General features: G+C 41.9%; 1 protein-coding gene across 2 annotated transcripts in view; it reads right to left on the bottom strand.

The window, feature by feature from the left end:
* The window catches only part of lingo1a (leucine rich repeat and Ig domain containing 1a), a 195,956-nt gene extending 180,313 nt beyond the window's left edge, over positions 1–15,643 (bottom strand). The window contains exon 1 of one of the 2 annotated variants that reach the window (XM_049573561.1): positions 15,290–15,643. The gene's annotated coding sequence lies outside the window, so the exon portion shown is untranslated. Of the gene's footprint in view, positions 1–14,839; positions 14,860–15,289 lie in introns of those variants that run through there. The other variant, XM_049573562.1, reaches the window with a different exon arrangement.
* Positions 15,644–19,125: the final 3,482 nt, after the last annotated feature.

The following is a 19,125-nucleotide window of genomic DNA, read 5'->3' as shown; positions in this document are numbered from 1 at the left end:
CTGAGGACTGCAGCTACAGGGAGCCTTCTCCTACAGTACCTGAACCTCCTCCATCATAATCTTCTCCCTCAGCCTCTGACAGTGCTTACTCTCCTGATGGAGCAGGTGATGAGTAGCGACGCAGTATTAATGTAATGCTATGTAGATTGCTCGTCCCAGGTGGGGATGAAATTCATTCGCAAACACATGCTGCCAACATGTGTCATTATGCGCAAGCACACAGCCTTGTGTGCAGTTACCAATAAAAATAGCTGTTTGCATGTATACATATTTCAAAGTAAATCATATTAAATATTCAGAGCAGTCAAGTGCATGCACACGTATATGTACTGCATGTAAACAAGATGAAATAGCCTACTTTTAGTTGGTGCTCAGCAACTACAAACTGCATACATATACCCTAATTTTAGTACCAACTACAGACTGCATAAACTATCAGGCAAATCTCTCCAGAGCCTCCTCCAAAGGAAAAAAAAAACAGAGTTGTGAAATCTCAGCCAGGAGAGGAGGATATGACAGACTAGTCTAGACTGTCTGTCATGAAATGTCTCTTGCAGTCTCCCGTAGGGTATCTGGAATGAGAAATTATTATCAAGTGAATAAGGCAAATGTGATGTATACTGTTGAAACATCTCTGAAACATGAGGATCACACAGTGAAAGCCAGTATTGTTGAAAAAGGCTGAGACAGACGAGCACGACTGTTACGAGGTGGAGGCTGACCAAGTGAAAAAAAAAGGTTAAGGTTCAAAGCTCTGCACGATGGACACAGGTGTTTTATTTCACCACGGGTAATTAGCCTTCTGCTCAGGTTAAAGCTGAGCTGTGATTGAAATTAAATAACATCAACAAAAAGTCTGTGTAATAACAACACTGATGAAAAGTGAACACTGTCCTGACCCAACAGGTGCAACAAAACTAATGGGAGAGTAAAGGAGATGCATGTCTTTGCACACCCACACAGTCCTGTAAAGAGATCTAATCGGGCACAGTGAGTGAAAACACCTGTGTGGGAGGACCACTGGCGTGTAGAAGCTTCAAACAACTGAAACTTTTCCAAAACCATTTTGGTATCTGGTCACGGATGAAAAAGAAACCTTTTGAAAAAGAAAAGGAGACACAACACACAGTAGAAAACTTTGTCATGAGTTGTTTGAATGACAAACAAGTACAAATGACTCAAATTTAAAACACCTGGAGCCTCATTTATAAAACTCTGCAGAGGATCTGCTGTGGAATAAAGAGACTCAAAACACAAAATTGGACATTTGAGGGTATACTCATGAGGAAGCCAAAGAATGGGCTCATCATGGCAGTTTAGAGTGTCTGGCAAACAAGCACTGTAAGTACTGTAGGTACTTCCTGTCACTTAAGCTGCTGTTTTCCACCTATGGGAAAATTGTAACTGAGTAGCAGGTGGCACCTTTTATGGTATCCTCAGCCACCACCGTGTGTGAATGGGTGAATGTGACATGTAGTGTAAAAGCGTTTTGAGTGGTTGGAAGACGAGAAAAGCACTATACAAGTCCAGTCCATTTACCATTTATCAAAACAGCCGATGCTGTGTTCTGAAAGTCTTTAATGCTATCTGATGTTATCTTGGTTTTGTACAACCGATGACGATAATTTCATTCCTTAACATGGTTTTACGTAAAAAGGGATTCCATGTATTCACGCTTAATAGCAAGGAAAGGCAAGACAGACTTCTCTGAATCCTGCCACCTGCCACATCCTGGCATCATCTAGCATTTCAACAGTCCGGCCCTCCTCTGCGCTCCAGGGCCGGGCAATATGATGGTGAGACAGCACTGATGAAATATTGAGCGGTATTTGAATTGAGATGTGTGTTGGCTTGTATTTATTTATTTTTTTATTTTTTTATTATATATATATATTTTTTTTTACAATTTACAAGCTCACCAGTGCCACTTAAGACACTTTAAGCCATTACTTGTTTTTAGAAAAGTTAGGGCTCACTAGCACAAGAACAGATAACACTGCTGGTTTGTATGTTTTTGATGAAGCGGATCTATAAGTATTGCATGATATTAAGTTTGTGTTTGTGCATGTGTGTGTCTTTCAGACCTGTGTGTAATTGACAAGCAAGAGTGAATTTCTCCTCAGGGGGATTAATAAAGTAAATAAACTTGAAACTAAATGTGCAATTGCATCATTATACATGAATCCTCTCACATCTCTTCTACAGTCTTGCTTCATTCCAGCACCTCACCCTCTGCATCGCCAGTTCTCCCTGCCTCCAAAATGTGCCTGCGCATGGGTCAGATTATCTATAAACGTATGCACATTTTTAAAATAAATCCCAATCATGCTTAGAAAGTGGCATATGCACATTTAAAGCCTTTTTATGTGTGTACACAACAGTTATAAATGAGACCCCAATGTATGAGAGCAATGCACACTACAAAGGGAGATGAACCTGATTTGTGTCAGTAAAAGACAGAGGCCTCTAGTTTCCTGGCGCGGTGCAGGGTGGCACAGGGTGGTGAACCCCATGCAGAGCTAGTTTCGAGCAGCACAACCCGAGGTGCACTCGATTTGGCAGTTTGGCAGACCGAGGTGCGCTGAGATTGGTGTGGCGGCGCAGCAGGGGGAGGTGTCGACAGATCCAGCTTGGCACAGTGACAGTTTCATGCCAAAAGGCTTCGCCGAAGGTGTGCTAAAAGCTCGCCATCTGAAACCACGTCTGCTGTCAGCTCAGGCAGAGCGCAGCTGGTGTAAGCTGAAGTTTGGCTGACCAGCAGACAGTGCGCACACATCACCAAAACCTCACAGGCAGGTTTCCAGAATATCAGGCACATTAATGATGCAATAAATACTCAGAAAACACTATTCAATGCAACTATCTGCAATCAGCACATAAATGTATCTCTATATCGACTGTCCCGTCACATCTGATGTCAGATCAAAGGGGACTGGCACCGTTTGGCACGTTTGGCACGCGTAATGGAAACCCAACCTGATTTGATTAACACAGCTGCAAACTAATGAGTTCACATCCCTCTCAGCCAACCACAAACAGCCACAGCATCAGATAGGGAGTACATATTCAGCATCTGTCATCTTAGAAAAGTCAAAAGAAAAGAAACAGAGTGAGACTGCGAGAGAGAAAGAGAGAGCGCGCGCGCACGAGAGAAAAGCAACTTGATTTACAATTGTGGTGACCTCCTCCCAGGCTACCTTTGCATCATCAGCCCGTGGAGGTCTGCTCGCAGTTCCGTATATTCGTACACTGTGAGCAGACCTCCCGGACCAAAACATCAGTTTCCTCCTGGGAGAAGTTTGGCTGTATGACGCTGCTGCTCTCTTCTGCCATGGCCAATTGAGTAAACTCTTATTACACCTTTGCGTGGCGCATTTAAGGGCGAGGAGAGGGGCTCATTTGACTGGTGTGATGTGTGTAAAACCCACTCCACGCCTTCTCTCCTCCCTCTTTCCGACTTGCGCAGGTAGGAGGGACGGAGATGGGAAAGAGGAGTAGCTGCGCCAGCGCACGGTGTGCCAAACTTGCAAAATCCGCCTGGCCACACCCAGTTGGCGAAGCGCAGGTGCGCTGCGCCTCCGCCTCGCCTGGTCTGCGAAACTAGAGGCCACAGTGTGATGTACTCCTTTAGTCAGCGGCACTACAGTAGCTGGCCATAATGCTTCACCGTACAACATACGAGGTGAATTGAACACACAGGAGGCCAAATTAACAGACAAGAGCTGTCATAGATGGTTTTTCCAGTCTTTTGTGGTCAGTCCAATGTCCCCACATTTAGGTGCCAACATTCTCATAATGTCAGCAAATGGAGACTTTTCATGTCATCATATCAATTAGATTATGGCATATTGTTGTATTCTATGTTTAGGAACATGACGAAGATCACAAGTGGCATTATAGAAAGCTGATATATTGCCTGTGCCTTATCCAGCAGAACAATCATACATCAGTGTCATGCATCTCTGAGGACACTGTCTGCATATGAAGTGACCCCACATGGGTTCACAGATGCAATGTTGAGGACCTAGATGCAACACAAACATGCACAGTACATACAATGTACTCTGAATCTCTTTTGTCTGTAATTTTTTGAAGAACATTTTACCATATTTCAAAGAGGCACGGTGTCCACTGGCTTGCTCCAGTATAATTATATGCAAAAGGATGATAAATTTAGCTGAATAATCAGCAGCATTCAGCAAATGAACCAACTGAAAGGCACAGGCCCAGAGCCCCTGTTCTTTTTCCTTGACTCTTAAAGAGTGCCCTCTTAGAATGTGCTCATTAGCATTTATTAGCATTAAAGGATTTTTGTTTATTTATTTAAACCTGGACAGTATTTCACTGAAAGAGACTGCCATGTACAAAAAGGCACAAAATAATTTCAGATGGGAAATGGCCACCAAGATGAGAGTGCACAGCGCTGACCAGAATACTAATGATGACAGAGACCTGGTCAGGAAAAGACTAGAAGCTTTTTCTATCACATAAAAACCCTGGACTGTCTGAAACCTGCTGTCTAAAATGCACAAACACAGTGACAGTTATTCAGGCCAGCTCACCTTTTTACATCTGCTATATATGCATTTTTTGCTTCATATAAACTTGAGTTGTTTTACAGCTACAGTGTGTTTCTGCAGGGCTGGTCAGGTCTTTTTATTTTCACTCTTATTACAGCACTGCAGAGTAATTTTCAAACCATCAAGATCAACCATGTCTGCGTTTTCATCTTCTGTTTCAGTGAACTCAGGGATGTTTTGATCATTTTCGTGGCACCACAAAAGATAATGTAGCGATGCTCACATTTCCCATCATGCTGGACTGAGTAATTTGTAGTTTGCTGTTAAGTTTGCTGTTTTTTGTTCCATAACTAACTGTCATTTTTGTTGTTAGAGTCGATGGTGTGTCTGTTCAGGACATGATGGTTTTTGCTAGTTATTGTCATTTGTGTGTTAGTTTATAGTTTGCACCATTAGTGACTTGGCAATCCCACTTCATGACCCCAGCTAGATTTTCCCACTGAGCTTTTGAGTCTGAGTTACATCTGTTGCATGTCCATCAAGACTGACAGTGTTCAGAACTACTTCTTGTCATTTGTGAAGCAGATGTTGTCAAAATATCTTAATTATATTACCCAGGTTTCAACATTAACTTTGGCTTTTGGCCCTCTGTGGCTGATAAGTTTTGTCAGCTCCTTTTGTCAGCGCTCTTTGAAAATGAATCTCAATAAGATTACCCGTCTAAACAAAAGTTAAATAAATAAAAATCCCCATACTGCACCCTTCGCCAAGACAATGTTACACTTCTACAAACATCCTCATTCATCTGCTCATTTTAGTTCAACATTCCACAAAACTCTTCGCCGGGTAGCCAGGGCTTGAGACCCGTCATCATGGCGACGACAGAAAATGTGTTTGTGATGATCAGGGTTTGTATGTATGTATTACTGGCACACAGCAAATGACAAACTGAATTAGGAGCACCTCTTTGTACTCATATCACTAGGAGAGGAGCCTAGTAGCTGTTAGCTGCTAGCAGTTGATGGGCTGCAGAGTTCTGCAGTGTGTGGCAGACAGAGCTAACAGTTATCTGAGCTAATAGAGCTAACAGCTAGCCGAGCTAAACACAGCAGGACTGAGAGTTTCTGTTCAGAGAAACATGAAGCATTTAAAGCTATAGTTGGTAATGTTGGAGAGCTAGCAAGATTTGAAAGCAGCATCTCCTCTAAGCTCCACCCCCTCCTCCCCTTCCTGTCAGTGCTCCGTCCAAAGCCACGGCCCCACACAAACTTGAACGCGCATCCTGCAGTAGGATTCAGCAGGGCAGAGGAGAGCAGAGTAAAATAACAAATCCCCCCGAAGCAAACAAATAAATACCTGTCCAACAGAAAGACAGCAACCTCTGCATCACTTTTCAGGCTCTTCAGCTCCCTCAGTTGTCTCCACTGTTCAAAAGCTGCACCAATGTTGATATCTGGTTTGTCCTCTTGCTTTATCCAAAGCCTTTTTCGTCGCAGCATTTTCTGCCTCCGACTTTGTTTTCTCAGCCTGTTTAGTGGGGTGAGCCGTTGGAAGTGATACTTTTGGCTGCATTTTCTCTGCCATTGTTCAGCAAACTCCTGCTAACTCGGTATTTCTGCTGAGGAGTGTGCTGAATATTTCCGGCAACAGTGACACGTGATGAGTACACGCAGGGAGGAGGGAGGGAGGGACAGAGGGGTGCTCGGGCATCTGATTGGTTCTTTCCATTCGCCCTGAATGGCAGGGATTGGTTAGAGTTTTTACAGGCCTGCAGCTGCCACAGAGGTTGGATTTTTTTCGTTCCTTTTTCTGAACACATTATGTATTGACTACTCTCAGGATGAAAGGACTGTGAAAGAATTTATCATATTCACAAAGATATTTTCAGTCCTTTGTGTTAAATTTCCTCCTCTGTAAGCTATTGTATTTGCCTAAGTTTAGATCTGGGCCATCAAAGATGTACTCTGGCAAGCAAATTTAGGGGCTTGGTGGCCCACGGGGCCAGTGCTTAAAATGATTAGTGTCTATCCCTGTTGCCTATTTTGAAACTCAAACTTTTGCAGAGGCTTGTGCTTGTAGGTGATGATCAGGCCTCCCTTGTCAGCAACCTTGTTTACTTTCTGTTTTTACAGTATGTCTCATTCTACAAGCTCAGCTGCTTACTAACAAGCTAATACACACACTTATTTGACCGTGAAAATGGAAACACACATCCATCCTCCTGTTAGATACAACAATCGCACTCTTATGTGTCATTTTAAAAGCCATCCAATTAACCATGTAATTTCCTTGGGCCCTCGTTGGCCGGAGTGATATCGATTCTAATTTTCGACATCTCATTTTATACCTACTGCTAATTTTGATTATGACCTGGCCTTGACATGTAATATCAGTTGAAAAAAATAAACATGCTTTGATTTTATATTTCATAGATGAGAGTAACGTCCCTTGCTTTCTCCTGCTGCGTTCGTCCAAAAATAGAGCTCTGGGTGCATCATCCATGATAATTAGAAATATTGGCAGCCTGTTTCAGCCTGTGTTTTCACTCTCAACTGACGCTGATCATAGTGGAGACTTCAGTACAGTCAGGACTGGGAAATGATCCAGGAGTGATGTTCGTGGAAGAGGCACCTCTCACCCAGCTGTGCTTATGTAATAGACTAGCTCTTTTGAGCCTGAAATTAATCTAAAACAAATAAATACTATTTTCATGGTTTAATTATATCTTGTTTTAGCATGTTTCCAAGCAAGCTGTGTGTTACAGCTTTGGAAATATTAGTCACAAAGCGGGATTTGTAAGGAGCGTGTGTTCCGGGGCATCAGAGTAACACACACGCTGGGGGCCGAGGGAGAGGTCTCCGCTAAATGTATTATTTTCAATTTACCTCCAACTGTGAGTGTGTGTTTGTTTGTGCATGGGTGGAGGGGGTAGGACCAATTTCAAGATTGAAAAGTGATGTCAGCCGGCCAAGAACGCAATATTTTAATAACGCCCGTTTGTAAGTCATCACCATGCTGACTCACTGACATTTACCATTTTCAAAGGCTGTATGCTCATGAAGCCTGCATACAGATGGTCTCAGTTTTCTTCACACATTAAGGCCCACATATTGTCTAAAATAGATAACCTTTGGGGAGTGTGAAAAATGTCCTGAACCACATATTGATACGGAATCAAGTGGCACATTGAATTGTCTAACAGGTGTGAAAATCACCGGCACTCACACGCACACCTCATAGATTGTGCAAAAAAAGAAATTGCCTCTGCTGTTTTGTCCCACGCTTTCTGACTAATTCAAATTCAAGGCGGGCTGAGCCGAGCATCATAGTGGAGGAATTAAATTAAGATAAAATGTGTGTTAACTGTCAACTGTTGGACAAAGCTCTTTCATTATAATACTTGCAACTGAGCGAGAGGTTCACCCCAGCATAGTAAAAGGTTTGTTTGCAGTTTGTTGTTTTCAGACACCCAGAGGAAAATACAGATTTACCATAAATATCAAGCAGCACTTCTATTAATATTGGGCTATGGCTTTGCATGTGGAAGCTAGCAGCTAAAAACCCCACACAATCTCTTCACTCACATCCGTCGAAAAAAAACCAACCCAGGAGCATCTGGATGAACATTTGGGATTCCTCCAATCTGACCTCCCCCTCAATTTCAGTAGGCGGCTCGCTATGTGTGCCAGCAATCAAAGAGAATCTATTGAGCTTCAACCCAGCAGTATTGTTTGTCCTTTCATTCGGCTGTCAGTAACGGACTGGCACAAACAATTTCGACAAAACTAACAGGTGGGACGAAATGCCAGTGACTTTGTCAATTGAGATTGAACGGTGATTTAACACAGTGAGGCCAACTCCTTGGGATAAGGCAGAAAGAAATGTATATAATTCTGAGCAGAGCTGTAGTAAAATTCAGGGCTTCTCTTCAGGTGTCTCACTCCTCACTGTGTACGTACTTCACTCACTCCTTAGCAACACTATCTGCTGTAAGCAGTTTCACTTGGCTGTGTTTTAGTGTCAAAAACTGAAGTGAGAAAGCTGGTGCTTTCTCTGCCTGTACTATTCTAATAAACACAAGCAGCATTGGCTCATGTGACTCCGTTTTGGAGGTATAAATACAGTACAGGAAGTACAGACAGACATTATCAGCCTGGTCTCACTTCCAGGGCTTAAAATACGCCACTTGGGCAAAGTGCCGTTTAGCATCTGTGTGAGACGCACTGGGCTTTCCACCAACTCTTACATAAACCCATCCGCGTCATTATTTGAAACTAAGAGCAAATGATGTAGTTTGAAACGTGAAAGTCTGCTCAGGGAGGGCGGGAAGGGACATGGACAGGTCCAAGGAACACTGCACTTTGACCCAGGAAATCAGTGTTAGAGACCAACAAACAGCAAAACTGGTTGCACCCATAGCTGAGTATTTCTAAGCAACACACCGCTGCCTTCACAGCCACGTTTGTGGCACTCAAAGCCGGATGTTTTTTGGTGACATCCGCAATCTTTTCCTAACTATGGCCAGGTAGTTTTTGCTGCCTTAACCTAACCGCTGACCCCTTCTTATTGCCAACCCCATGTCTTCTCAGTAATGCCCTGCGCTTCTGCCCAGGCATCAAAATTTGACAAGTAGGAATGAGATCACATTGATATTATCCAAGTGCACCAAAGTGCATTTAAGAGAAATGATCTCTACACAAAAATCAATAAATCAAAGGCCAGGCTTCATTAGAGGGAAATTAAATGAGATAATTCAGATTTATGCTGGATTTATAATTCTGTGTCAAATTGACGCCATACCCTACACTGCAGCCTGACATGCACTTTCTCAGAACTACACATCGCGATGACACAGACCTGTCTATTTTTGTAAGCTAAAACCATTTCCCTCAGTGGAAACAAAGCTTTTATTTACTTTAATTTCACAGATAAGAAACAATAATTTGTGAATACAATAAAGCCTCCACAAAAATAGCATTTTAAGTGTTGTGTGTGATTTATCCTGGCTTCATATGAGCAGAGGAAATCTGCACTAGTCGCTAGGCTAATTTATACAATGTAAAATGCCATAGGCTTGTGCTAATAACATTAGCATAGTGTATTTGTTTGGAAAATGTATTTAGTATAAGACTGTTGTTTATCAGTGAACCTTGTGAGTTGTAAAGGAGCCAAATTTTGTAACCTTACCTTTGTTAAATCTTGCTGTTGTTCCTGGCTTCATATGAGAAGAGGAAAAGTCCCCTAGCCACTAGGCTAATTTATACAATGTAAAATGCCATAGACTTGTGCTAAAAACATTAGCATGTTGTATTTGCAGGTAAAATGTGTCCAGATAAAGACAAATGCCTTGTCTGTAAATGTTGCAAATTATAGTGACGCCACTTTGTGTACTTGTTTAATGTGTGTTTTGAATCAACTCAACTTTACAGCACTTCACAGAAATTAGTGAATTTGTTTCTCTGAGTCAGTGATAACATTAAATATGTCTTCCTTCATAAATAATGTAGGGCCCATATTGCCCAATCAGTAACTAATATGTTCCCTTGTAACTGTAGCACTCCTCCTGGGCCACTCATTGTAATTCTGAAATGCTGCAGTGCAGTTGCAAAAGCCTTCATTTCCCTAAATTCCCTCTAATCTAATCAGTGGCGTCAGAGATTTTGCACATGTCACATGGATAACCAAACAAACCATCCTGAAATTTAGCCACTGGTTTATTTTCATGAATGAATAGATGAGTAAAATAATGCAGATTCATAATCCTTTGCCCTATTTCATCATGAAGAACAAGAACAAAAGTCTGAATAACATTTGATTTGTTCTTTGAAAGAATTTCCATAGAGGCAATGTATCCCAAATGAAAACTAGGGCACCAGTGGAGGCATTTGCTATGATTCTGTAGAACAACAGAATGCACAAAAGGTCAGGGAGGGTTGAATTTTTTCCTGAGACTGTAACATACAAGAATCACTATTGTGTTGGCCTAGTAATGCCTCCAAATACAGAAGATAAAAGCCGTTCCTGAATTATTTATACAATTTCCAATTTATACCATTTAGATTCGCTCAGCCGGCCGGAAAAAACTAGGCAGGGGAAGTGAACAAATATTGCTCTCTCATCCAACATCAGCAACTGCTGAGTAATGTCCTTAACCCCCAACTGCTGCAGACTACAGCTGCATTTCACTAATCCCAAATGTAAGTGCATGTGAATGTGTGAGTGTGGAGCAAGTTGCTGATTCTGGAAAAGATAACACATGTTAAAATTTGTGGCAGATGTAATGATAAACTCTGACTCATCTTTTAGTATTAGATAAAATAACACTTCTGTGATTTGGATAGCTGCTTTTATTTTATGTCTAATAAAAGGAGAAGATTGTGCACCGCAGAATGATTAGAGATGGATCTTATCAGTATCAGCCAACTAAAATCCCATTTGGATTAAGTCATATAAATGTACACCTTTATTTCTACCAATCAATTTGTGGAAAAAAACAACATACAATGTCCCAGCTGTAATTAATGTGCATAATCCAGTCTTTTCTTTTACATTAGTCAATTATTTGTTTTACAATCTGTAATACTGTAGATCATGGTATTTTTATTTAAACAACTTTAAAATATATTCATTTATTGTCCTGCTTGATTTTTGAACAACCAAGCAAAGACTCAGGTTATTCAGGCTGCTTGTATTTTGTGTGAGAACAATCTGTGTGGAGTACCTCAGGGTTTTGTTCTCGGTCCTCCATCATATCAACTGCGTTGGTCAAAATGAGACTATTCTGTTTCCTATTCCTGCGTGCTGTTTATAATAGGGATCCATTAAAGCATATGGGTGTCTCAGATCATTATTTAACCAGCAATAGTTCTAAGTCTTTGCTGTAACAACATCACATATGTTTAATAGTGTATGAAATTTTGTCCAGTGTCAGCAGTGGCACTCAGCCACCTTGGCATCACAGCAAGCCCATATGCACTGTTATGGAATTGTGATGCTTGTTCATATAATACACAAAACCAGAAGCCCACGACTGGTAATAATTCATGTCCAACTCACAAACTATAAGATCTATATTTAAGATAATTACAGTAAAGGACACTGCACTGGCTTTGTCTGGATATTTTGTACTCCTGTCTACCCCATCTTCAACCAGTGTTTTAGTACTCCAGTGCTTGATCTCCAGCCAAGATCACTTTGGTTAGTCTTAGCCTTGTCTCAAATTTAACGACATTTTTACTCTATCTTGTCTTGGAATCTTGATTTCAAGACCGGTCAAGACCTAAACTGTGAGGCTATTACTAAATTACCTGTGCAAAAATGGAGTGCTGAATAACTATGGTTAAGTTGATTTTAGCGTCTTAGTGTTGCTTGCATTTGTTTGCTCATAGAAAACAAAGGAAAATTCCCATTCATAAAATGCCTTTTGATAATTTTATTGTGACATCTCTCATGGTACACTTGTAAATGCACACAAGTTACTTTCTGTGGGCGTTGGGAATGTGGATCTTTAAATCAATTTGAATACTCTGCTTTACGTGTTTTATTGTAAGTTGATCACGCAGTGTGGGAATAAAAACTGATCTGGTGTTAATATTGACCTGATCTCAACCTGCCAAAGTCTTAGTCTTATCTTGGACTCGATACACTCTGGACTTGGTCATGACTTGGTCTCGGTGTAGGTGGTCCTGACTACAACACTGCCTTCAACCCTAACCTGATCTCACATGCTCATTCTTGTCAAAGACCCTCTCTTTGACAAGCTTTGTATGTGAAGTTTTTGTTAACACTGTTAGAAAAGAGGAGCTGTATAGTCTTTTTGTGAGGCAGTCGTTCTAGGTGGACTACATTACAGTGAAATGTGTTTATTAATGAGTTGTTAACCCAGTTTACATTTATGAAAGAGACTAATAGGACCTCAGTATAATTCATTAAAAAAATAATTGTCCTCCTTCCTGTATCTAAGGCTTATTAGCTGTTAGTTGTGATAAAAAAAACACAAATTCATCTGGATTTTGAATTAATTAGCAGCGATTAGCTAATCTTTCATCCTGTTTAGGTTGCAAATGGTCATTATCGAGGGGTGCATTAAAGCTTGTTTAACTGAATTTACTTTTAACCATCATAGTGAGCACTATTGAGTTTTACGTTAAGGGATAAAACCCTGGTTATATAGCGTTTTGACTGGGTATTAGCAAAAGGATCAAAACAGCTCTGAAAACATTTTTTACATCAGCTATGTGTTAAATTGTGTCTGGCAAGAGACAACATGGGTATGAGAAGCTCATCTGCACAAAACTTAACAATGCTAGCCACCACTACGGACACCATTAGCCCTGAATTGCTGTGACAAATTTGCCAACTTCATTTCATGCATCATGGTAAATCATGAGACCACATCGGTAATAACCATCATTTGCTATAACGGCCTTGAGAATAATTGCCTCGGAGGTTGAGGAAAAATGAGTTGTTAACTTCTCATTTGGTGATGGGCAGTATCAATGGTGCCTGACTGTGGGTGGAGGAGCATTCATGGGCACTGTGAGTCACTCTCGGATGCAAGTCACCCACTGCATGGCAAGCTTTTACTGCAGCTGAGCAGGATAAAAATGACTCCTGCTAGCCACAGTAAGGCACATCCTGTGTGTATGTATGTGTGTGTATGCCTCAGGGAGACCGAGAGGGAAAGAGGGAGACATCACTTAATAATTACCAAATAAACCAATCAATTAGCAGAATACCTCTGGTTCAAAAATACGAGGGATCAGCTCTGAGTTTAATAGTGATGCATCCTGGGATATCTTCTTGATTCCATCTTTCATCCGCACTAAAACCCTCATGAAAGCTTCACTATGCAAAATCAGATCCTTGTTGTTTATTCAAAGCCCTTAAATGCAAGCTGATATTGCATTACTCATTTTCAGCTTGGCTGTAGAAACTAATCAAGAATTAAGACAAAATAAGCAGCGACCAGATATGTGATACGTTAATGATACAAAACCTTTCAACTCTCTGCATTAAGTCCAATCTGCTTAAATATATGTTTCACAGTTATCATTGCCAAAGTGCCAGAAGCCCTGCAATGCAACCACTGTGGCTGCACCTGTATTTCAATATGCATCAGAGCGTCAGCCGACCTTGCCTAAGTGCTGGAAAGGAATTACAAATGAAACAGAAGGAGAAGGTCTACCCAAGGTGGGGTAATTTGATTTATCTTTTATTATTGTTCCATCCTTCGGTGTTATCATGGTTTCTTCTCTGAAATAGGAAATGTGATAAATATTGATGTCCTTTACAGGAAATGCAGCCAGGCATGTGTGAGGTGCAGGCCCGTGGCTTATCTATCATGTTTTCCTTTGAAGAGTGTGGAAGCGTGTGTAAAATGACCCCCCTTCCCAAAACCTGAACCCTCGGAAGAGGTTTGCCTGCCTAAAAGCTCTTTCTGAAGCTTGTTAGCACAACACTCTCTCCTTCGCTGTCCCTTTCGTCCTCTTGTCTCAGGCTTCCTGTCAATCTTCCATTGCTATATCCTCTCGCCTTTGCTCTCTACCCACTTCACCTTCGACTAGCACCTCTCTCCTATTCTCTTCACTGCTTTCAGTGCCACTACCAGCTTCCCCTTTCTCTTTCTTGTGTTCCAGCATCTCTCGCCCTCGCTTTTCTAACAGTCTCTCTTTACTCCCCTCCCTGTAGAGTTCATAGAGACAAGAGAGAGAGATGAACAGAGAATTAATAACAAGACAGCAGTAAAGATTAAAGGAAAGAAGCTCATCCAGCATGCAGAGGGGACCAAAATAGCAACATCAACTTTACCTCATGCCTCCAACTGACAAAGTGAAAAAGAAAGTGAAGCAAACACGGAAGGTATGTGTGATTAGCATTATGTATTCCTAAAGATAAGAATGATAACGAGCACAGTAAAACTAAATGCCTTCCTCTGCGCACATGCCTGTGATCTGCAAGTCAGCCATCTCAAATCAGCGTCAGGTGATCTCTTTACAAGTCAGAGCTGTTGTCAAAAGGCCCTATCAGGTAATCAGACAAATCAACATGGCGGGAAGCTGCAATTTCTCACCCCCCACTTCAGCTGAGGAGGAGGTCTCTACGAGAATATGTGTAGGTATGCAGACAAGCATCCAAAGAAGGAAGTCGCACCTTGTCGCATCACACCTACATCCTACATAGGCACATCGGGCACACACACACACACACACACACACACACACACATACACACACACTCTGTACAAATTCACACATTCTCATACTGTGAACAGAAGTCAGCACACACATGACAATGTTAAACGCAGCCGTTTCACTTACAGAATCAGAATCTATCTCCTTATTATGACAGAGCACCCTTCTTTCAAAATCCGATACTGTCACTGTCAGGTAGACCATGCAAAGTTGTCTCTAAGGGATGGGAGCTGAAAATAACAGCAGATCAATAGCAAGTAGCAAGTGGAGCATTTTTCCCTCCAGCCTCTGAGAGCATGAGCAACACTGCTGGTGTCTGCACACATTTCTGTTCCCTGCTTCTGTCCCTTCACTCTCACACACTCCCCAGCCAGCCCATCCTCATTTCTCCCCCTCTCCATGTCCTAAATAGCTTGCTGTGCTTCATTTAACTGCCCCCCTATCCCATAATGTGTACTGCTTGCACCTGTCAATAGGTTATGAAAAGTAAATCAGGTAGGAAGTGCAAGAAAGGGGGACAGATATACAGAAAGAGAGTGTGAGGGAGAGGAGGAGACAGGAGAGAGATATCCTTACCGGAGCTGTAACGAAGGGAATCCAGAAATTGCTTGCTTCATTCCACGGTGGCTGCTCATTAAATCCAAGATACTGGGGAAAGGATTGAAGATTCCATCGAGATGCTGCCCCGAGAGGAGGAAAATGAGATTCTTTAATAGGAGGATTTGAGGGTGTTGAGAATGAAGAAAATGTGGTAAATATGCATAAGGAGAAGGATCTGATATCCAAGTCCAGAGCACTTCATGAGTCCTTCCCGTCAGCTGCGAAGCCACACGTGTATACACACTGACACATGCGGTTCACACAGCAAGCCACACACATACACACACACACACATGGGGAGGGTGTATCTTCTGTTAGTCTCAGCTAGGCTGAAAGATTGAGGGAGAATGAAGGAGGGATGGAGACGGAGAGAAAGAGAGGCACAGCGGAAGGGAGGGGATCCGGAGAAGGGCAAGGTGGAGGGAGGAGCCGCAGTATGTGATGAGAGATTGAGAGAGGGGAGGGAGGAGGAAGAGGGGAGGAGAGAGTCTCTCCATCCCTCCCCACGTCTCCCTCAATTTGAACCGTGGTGCGATCGGCACAAACATAACAGTGGGAGTTAATGAAATTATTTTTTACCATATCTCCATCTGAAAAGACTGCGGGTGATGTTGAGCAGCTAAACGCAGGGGATGAAAGCGAACAACATGAACGCCGTTACAATCAGATGTGTTTGTGTATCTGAACGCTGAGTAATGCCCCTTCATCGTGCACAAAGCCGAACACATAAATAAGATGGGAAGATGGCTGAGAAAGATGAGAGAGGGAGGAGGTTGATGCGCTGGGCAGAAAGCCAAGATCTAAACACACCCTGGGTAGGATAGTATATCAACTTGGTGCATAGCAACTAACTTTGCAAACAACTATCAAAGCACCTCATCTAACTGTGGCAACCGCTAGCTCTCATCAGCATCTCCCTGTTATCACATTTAAACAGACATAAACTTAATTGCGAGTCATCATTACAATCTGATATATGCTAATGCTGCCTCTAAATGAGGTCGTGGTTTCTTTGTCAATGAGATGAGTTCATATGAACGTGGAAATTTTCTGAAAGCTGCGAGCTCACACAAAGTGTTGATTTTGCTAATGTTTTCAGAAATGCCGGTGGCCGTGGAAGTTTATTTTTTGCTGTATGATAAGTTAATATAATGTCATTTTAGTAACAAAGAATTTTTCTTCCTAACTTTTTTATGTCTGAGGAAAATGTTGACATTCCCAACACCCTCATCTTTTTCCTTGCCATTATGCCCTTTCATTTCCTGCATTACTGTAGCTTGCTAAATTGCCGAGATCGGACCAAGTCACACATGTGCAAGTCTCAAGTAAGTCTCAAGTCTTAACCTTCAAGTCTCAAGTAAGTCCCAAGTCATTTTTTCTTGGGCAAGTCAAGTCAAGTCAAGTCGCAGGTTATGTCAAGTCAAGTCAAGTCAAGTCAAGTCAAGTCCTGTAATAGGTCAAGTCAAGTCCAAGTCAAGTCACCTTATTATTGTAATTTTACCTGCAGAATCTGATCTTAATAAAGTGAAAAAACGATATAAGTAACTGTCAGTAAACACTGACTTCATAGCTGCAATGTTTACTTTGCAGGGACGACCCCCATGCGCGCGCACACACACACACACACACACACACACACACACACACACACACACACACACACACACACTAACCAAGGCAGCAGCCAAAATCACCCATTTAGCTCATTTAACCCTGTGTTGCTCGTTCATAAAATGTACAGCCGGTCTTGTGATGAACCGGTCAGAATGTTCGCTCACATTTTCTGTGGTTAATGTTTGCAAATAAATTAAAAAACAAGTTCCACCAAACCAACCCACCTGCCCACCCCACCCCCATATCGTATCAAGCTAACATTAGCTAACTACCGACTAACCAGATAATATTAGCTAATTGACAAGCACTTACTGGGCAGAATGGCTCTTCAAATGACGAACAAAGTTTGAAGTTGTTGTCTGGCTGTCCGAGATCTTTATGCCGCATGTCTTGCACTGTGCTGTTCGTCTTTTGCCGTAATAATGGTAATTCTAAAAGCCGAAGACGATGACTCTCAGTACCCCTCCCGCTGACATGTTGATGCCTATCTGATATAAGAGGGCCCGTTTCTCCAATAAACACGTAAGGTACGTAGAGAGGGCATGACTGATTGACAGGGTAGTGATCCAATCGTGACAACGCCATTCTCAGCCTGCGCTCCTACCGGGTAATCGACATTATTTTTTAAAATGAATTTATTAATTTTATATTCTAACCGAAAACATGATGTGAATAACACTCAAGTCATTCACGTCATCGTGTCTCAAGTCAAGTCCTGAGTCTTTAACTTCCAAGTCCGAGTCAAGTCTCAAGTCTTTTATTTTTTGTCAAGTCACAAGTCATCAAAACAGCGACTCAAGTCCCCATCTCTGCTAAAGTGTTAACTTTGGTGGCTTCTAGACGCCAGCAGCAGTGTCCATGTTGCCGTTGCCTAGCAGTGGTTTTCTATGAATTAACCAGTTGAACGCTGTGCATATTGTTCAAAGATGTTCTGTTAACTTTTTTCTTTCCCAATACTGATTCTGATACCTAAACTTGCATATCTGTGGATGCCGAGTACCAATCCGATACCTTGCTGTTTGCTTATTTTTAAAAGCTGTATACCACTTAACTGTCAACTCGACATTGCATCCACTCTAACTGATTTCCGTGGGGGAGGGGGATTCGATTTTCTATAACAAATCATGAGAGAACAATATCCACCTAGATCTAACATCATTACAACTCCACGCTAATGTGCAACCTTGCCAACATACCTGTTTGCCATCTTTTAAGAGTGGAGCGGAGCAAAGTAAAAACAAACTATGATGTCGGGTGATATTGAGAAAACATGTCAATTAAGAACAGCCTTCACTGCAGCGTCTATTTTGTCTATAGTGCTCAAGATTGTTGTTATTACTGTACACCATACTGGTTACAGCACACCACTTGACAACAGCATGATGATGGTGTTAGTCCTGTCCACGACGCTGATTGGCAAATTGACCGTTCGCTAAGCCCCGCCTATTTGTGATGGAGCCCACACTGAACTACACTCCCTGAAGAAATATTATCATATTTTTGGAAAAATAAAACAGTGATTCCAGAGAGAAGCAGACAGTCTGTGTTTGAAGCATATATCCAGGATGTCAAACTGACTCAGCAGCAACAACAGGTTAAAAAGACAAAGAGAGTTAGAAGCTAAAGCCGAACTATAGGCTACAGGTCACAGTTGTTTACAACATTCATCTGCACACACTGTGATGACACACAGCTGGTTGAATATCAGCAAAGTTTCCCTGCTTCCCTTCACTGGTTCCTGTACAGCAGGGTCGGTCTTTGTTTCACTGTTATAATCATTAAAAAGCAAAAGCAGCATGTGTATACATTCAGTAGGCTATATCTTCAGTAGCTAGCTAGCTAACCCTACACTTTTCAGGGTTTGATTTTGGTTTTGGAACAGGGAAGAAACATATATCTTTTTCCAACCTCTCCAGGTAACGAGTATCATTAATACACGACGTGCCCCAGGCACAACATTTAGCTCCAAATCCACAAAACCAGCCTGAAAATGAAGGAAATCTGAAATGACTGCATTAGAGTCAATGGAGCACAGCTGTGTTGTTGTCGGACCCTGGTCTGAGCCGGCCAGATGCTACCTTATGATTGGCCAGTCTGCGTCAGACGACTCGAATAGTGGCGTGGGCAGATTCAAAGGTATGGACCCATGCAAGTATACCACTAACCCTGTATGGATATGAAATGATTGCTATCATTGT

Source organism: Epinephelus fuscoguttatus, linkage group LG4, assembly GCF_011397635.1.
Source record: "Epinephelus fuscoguttatus linkage group LG4, E.fuscoguttatus.final_Chr_v1".
NCBI lineage: Eukaryota > Metazoa > Chordata > Actinopteri > Perciformes > Serranidae > Epinephelus > Epinephelus fuscoguttatus.
Note: the sequence above shows the minus strand (reverse complement) of the source record. Positions and strands in the feature narration are given on the sequence as shown.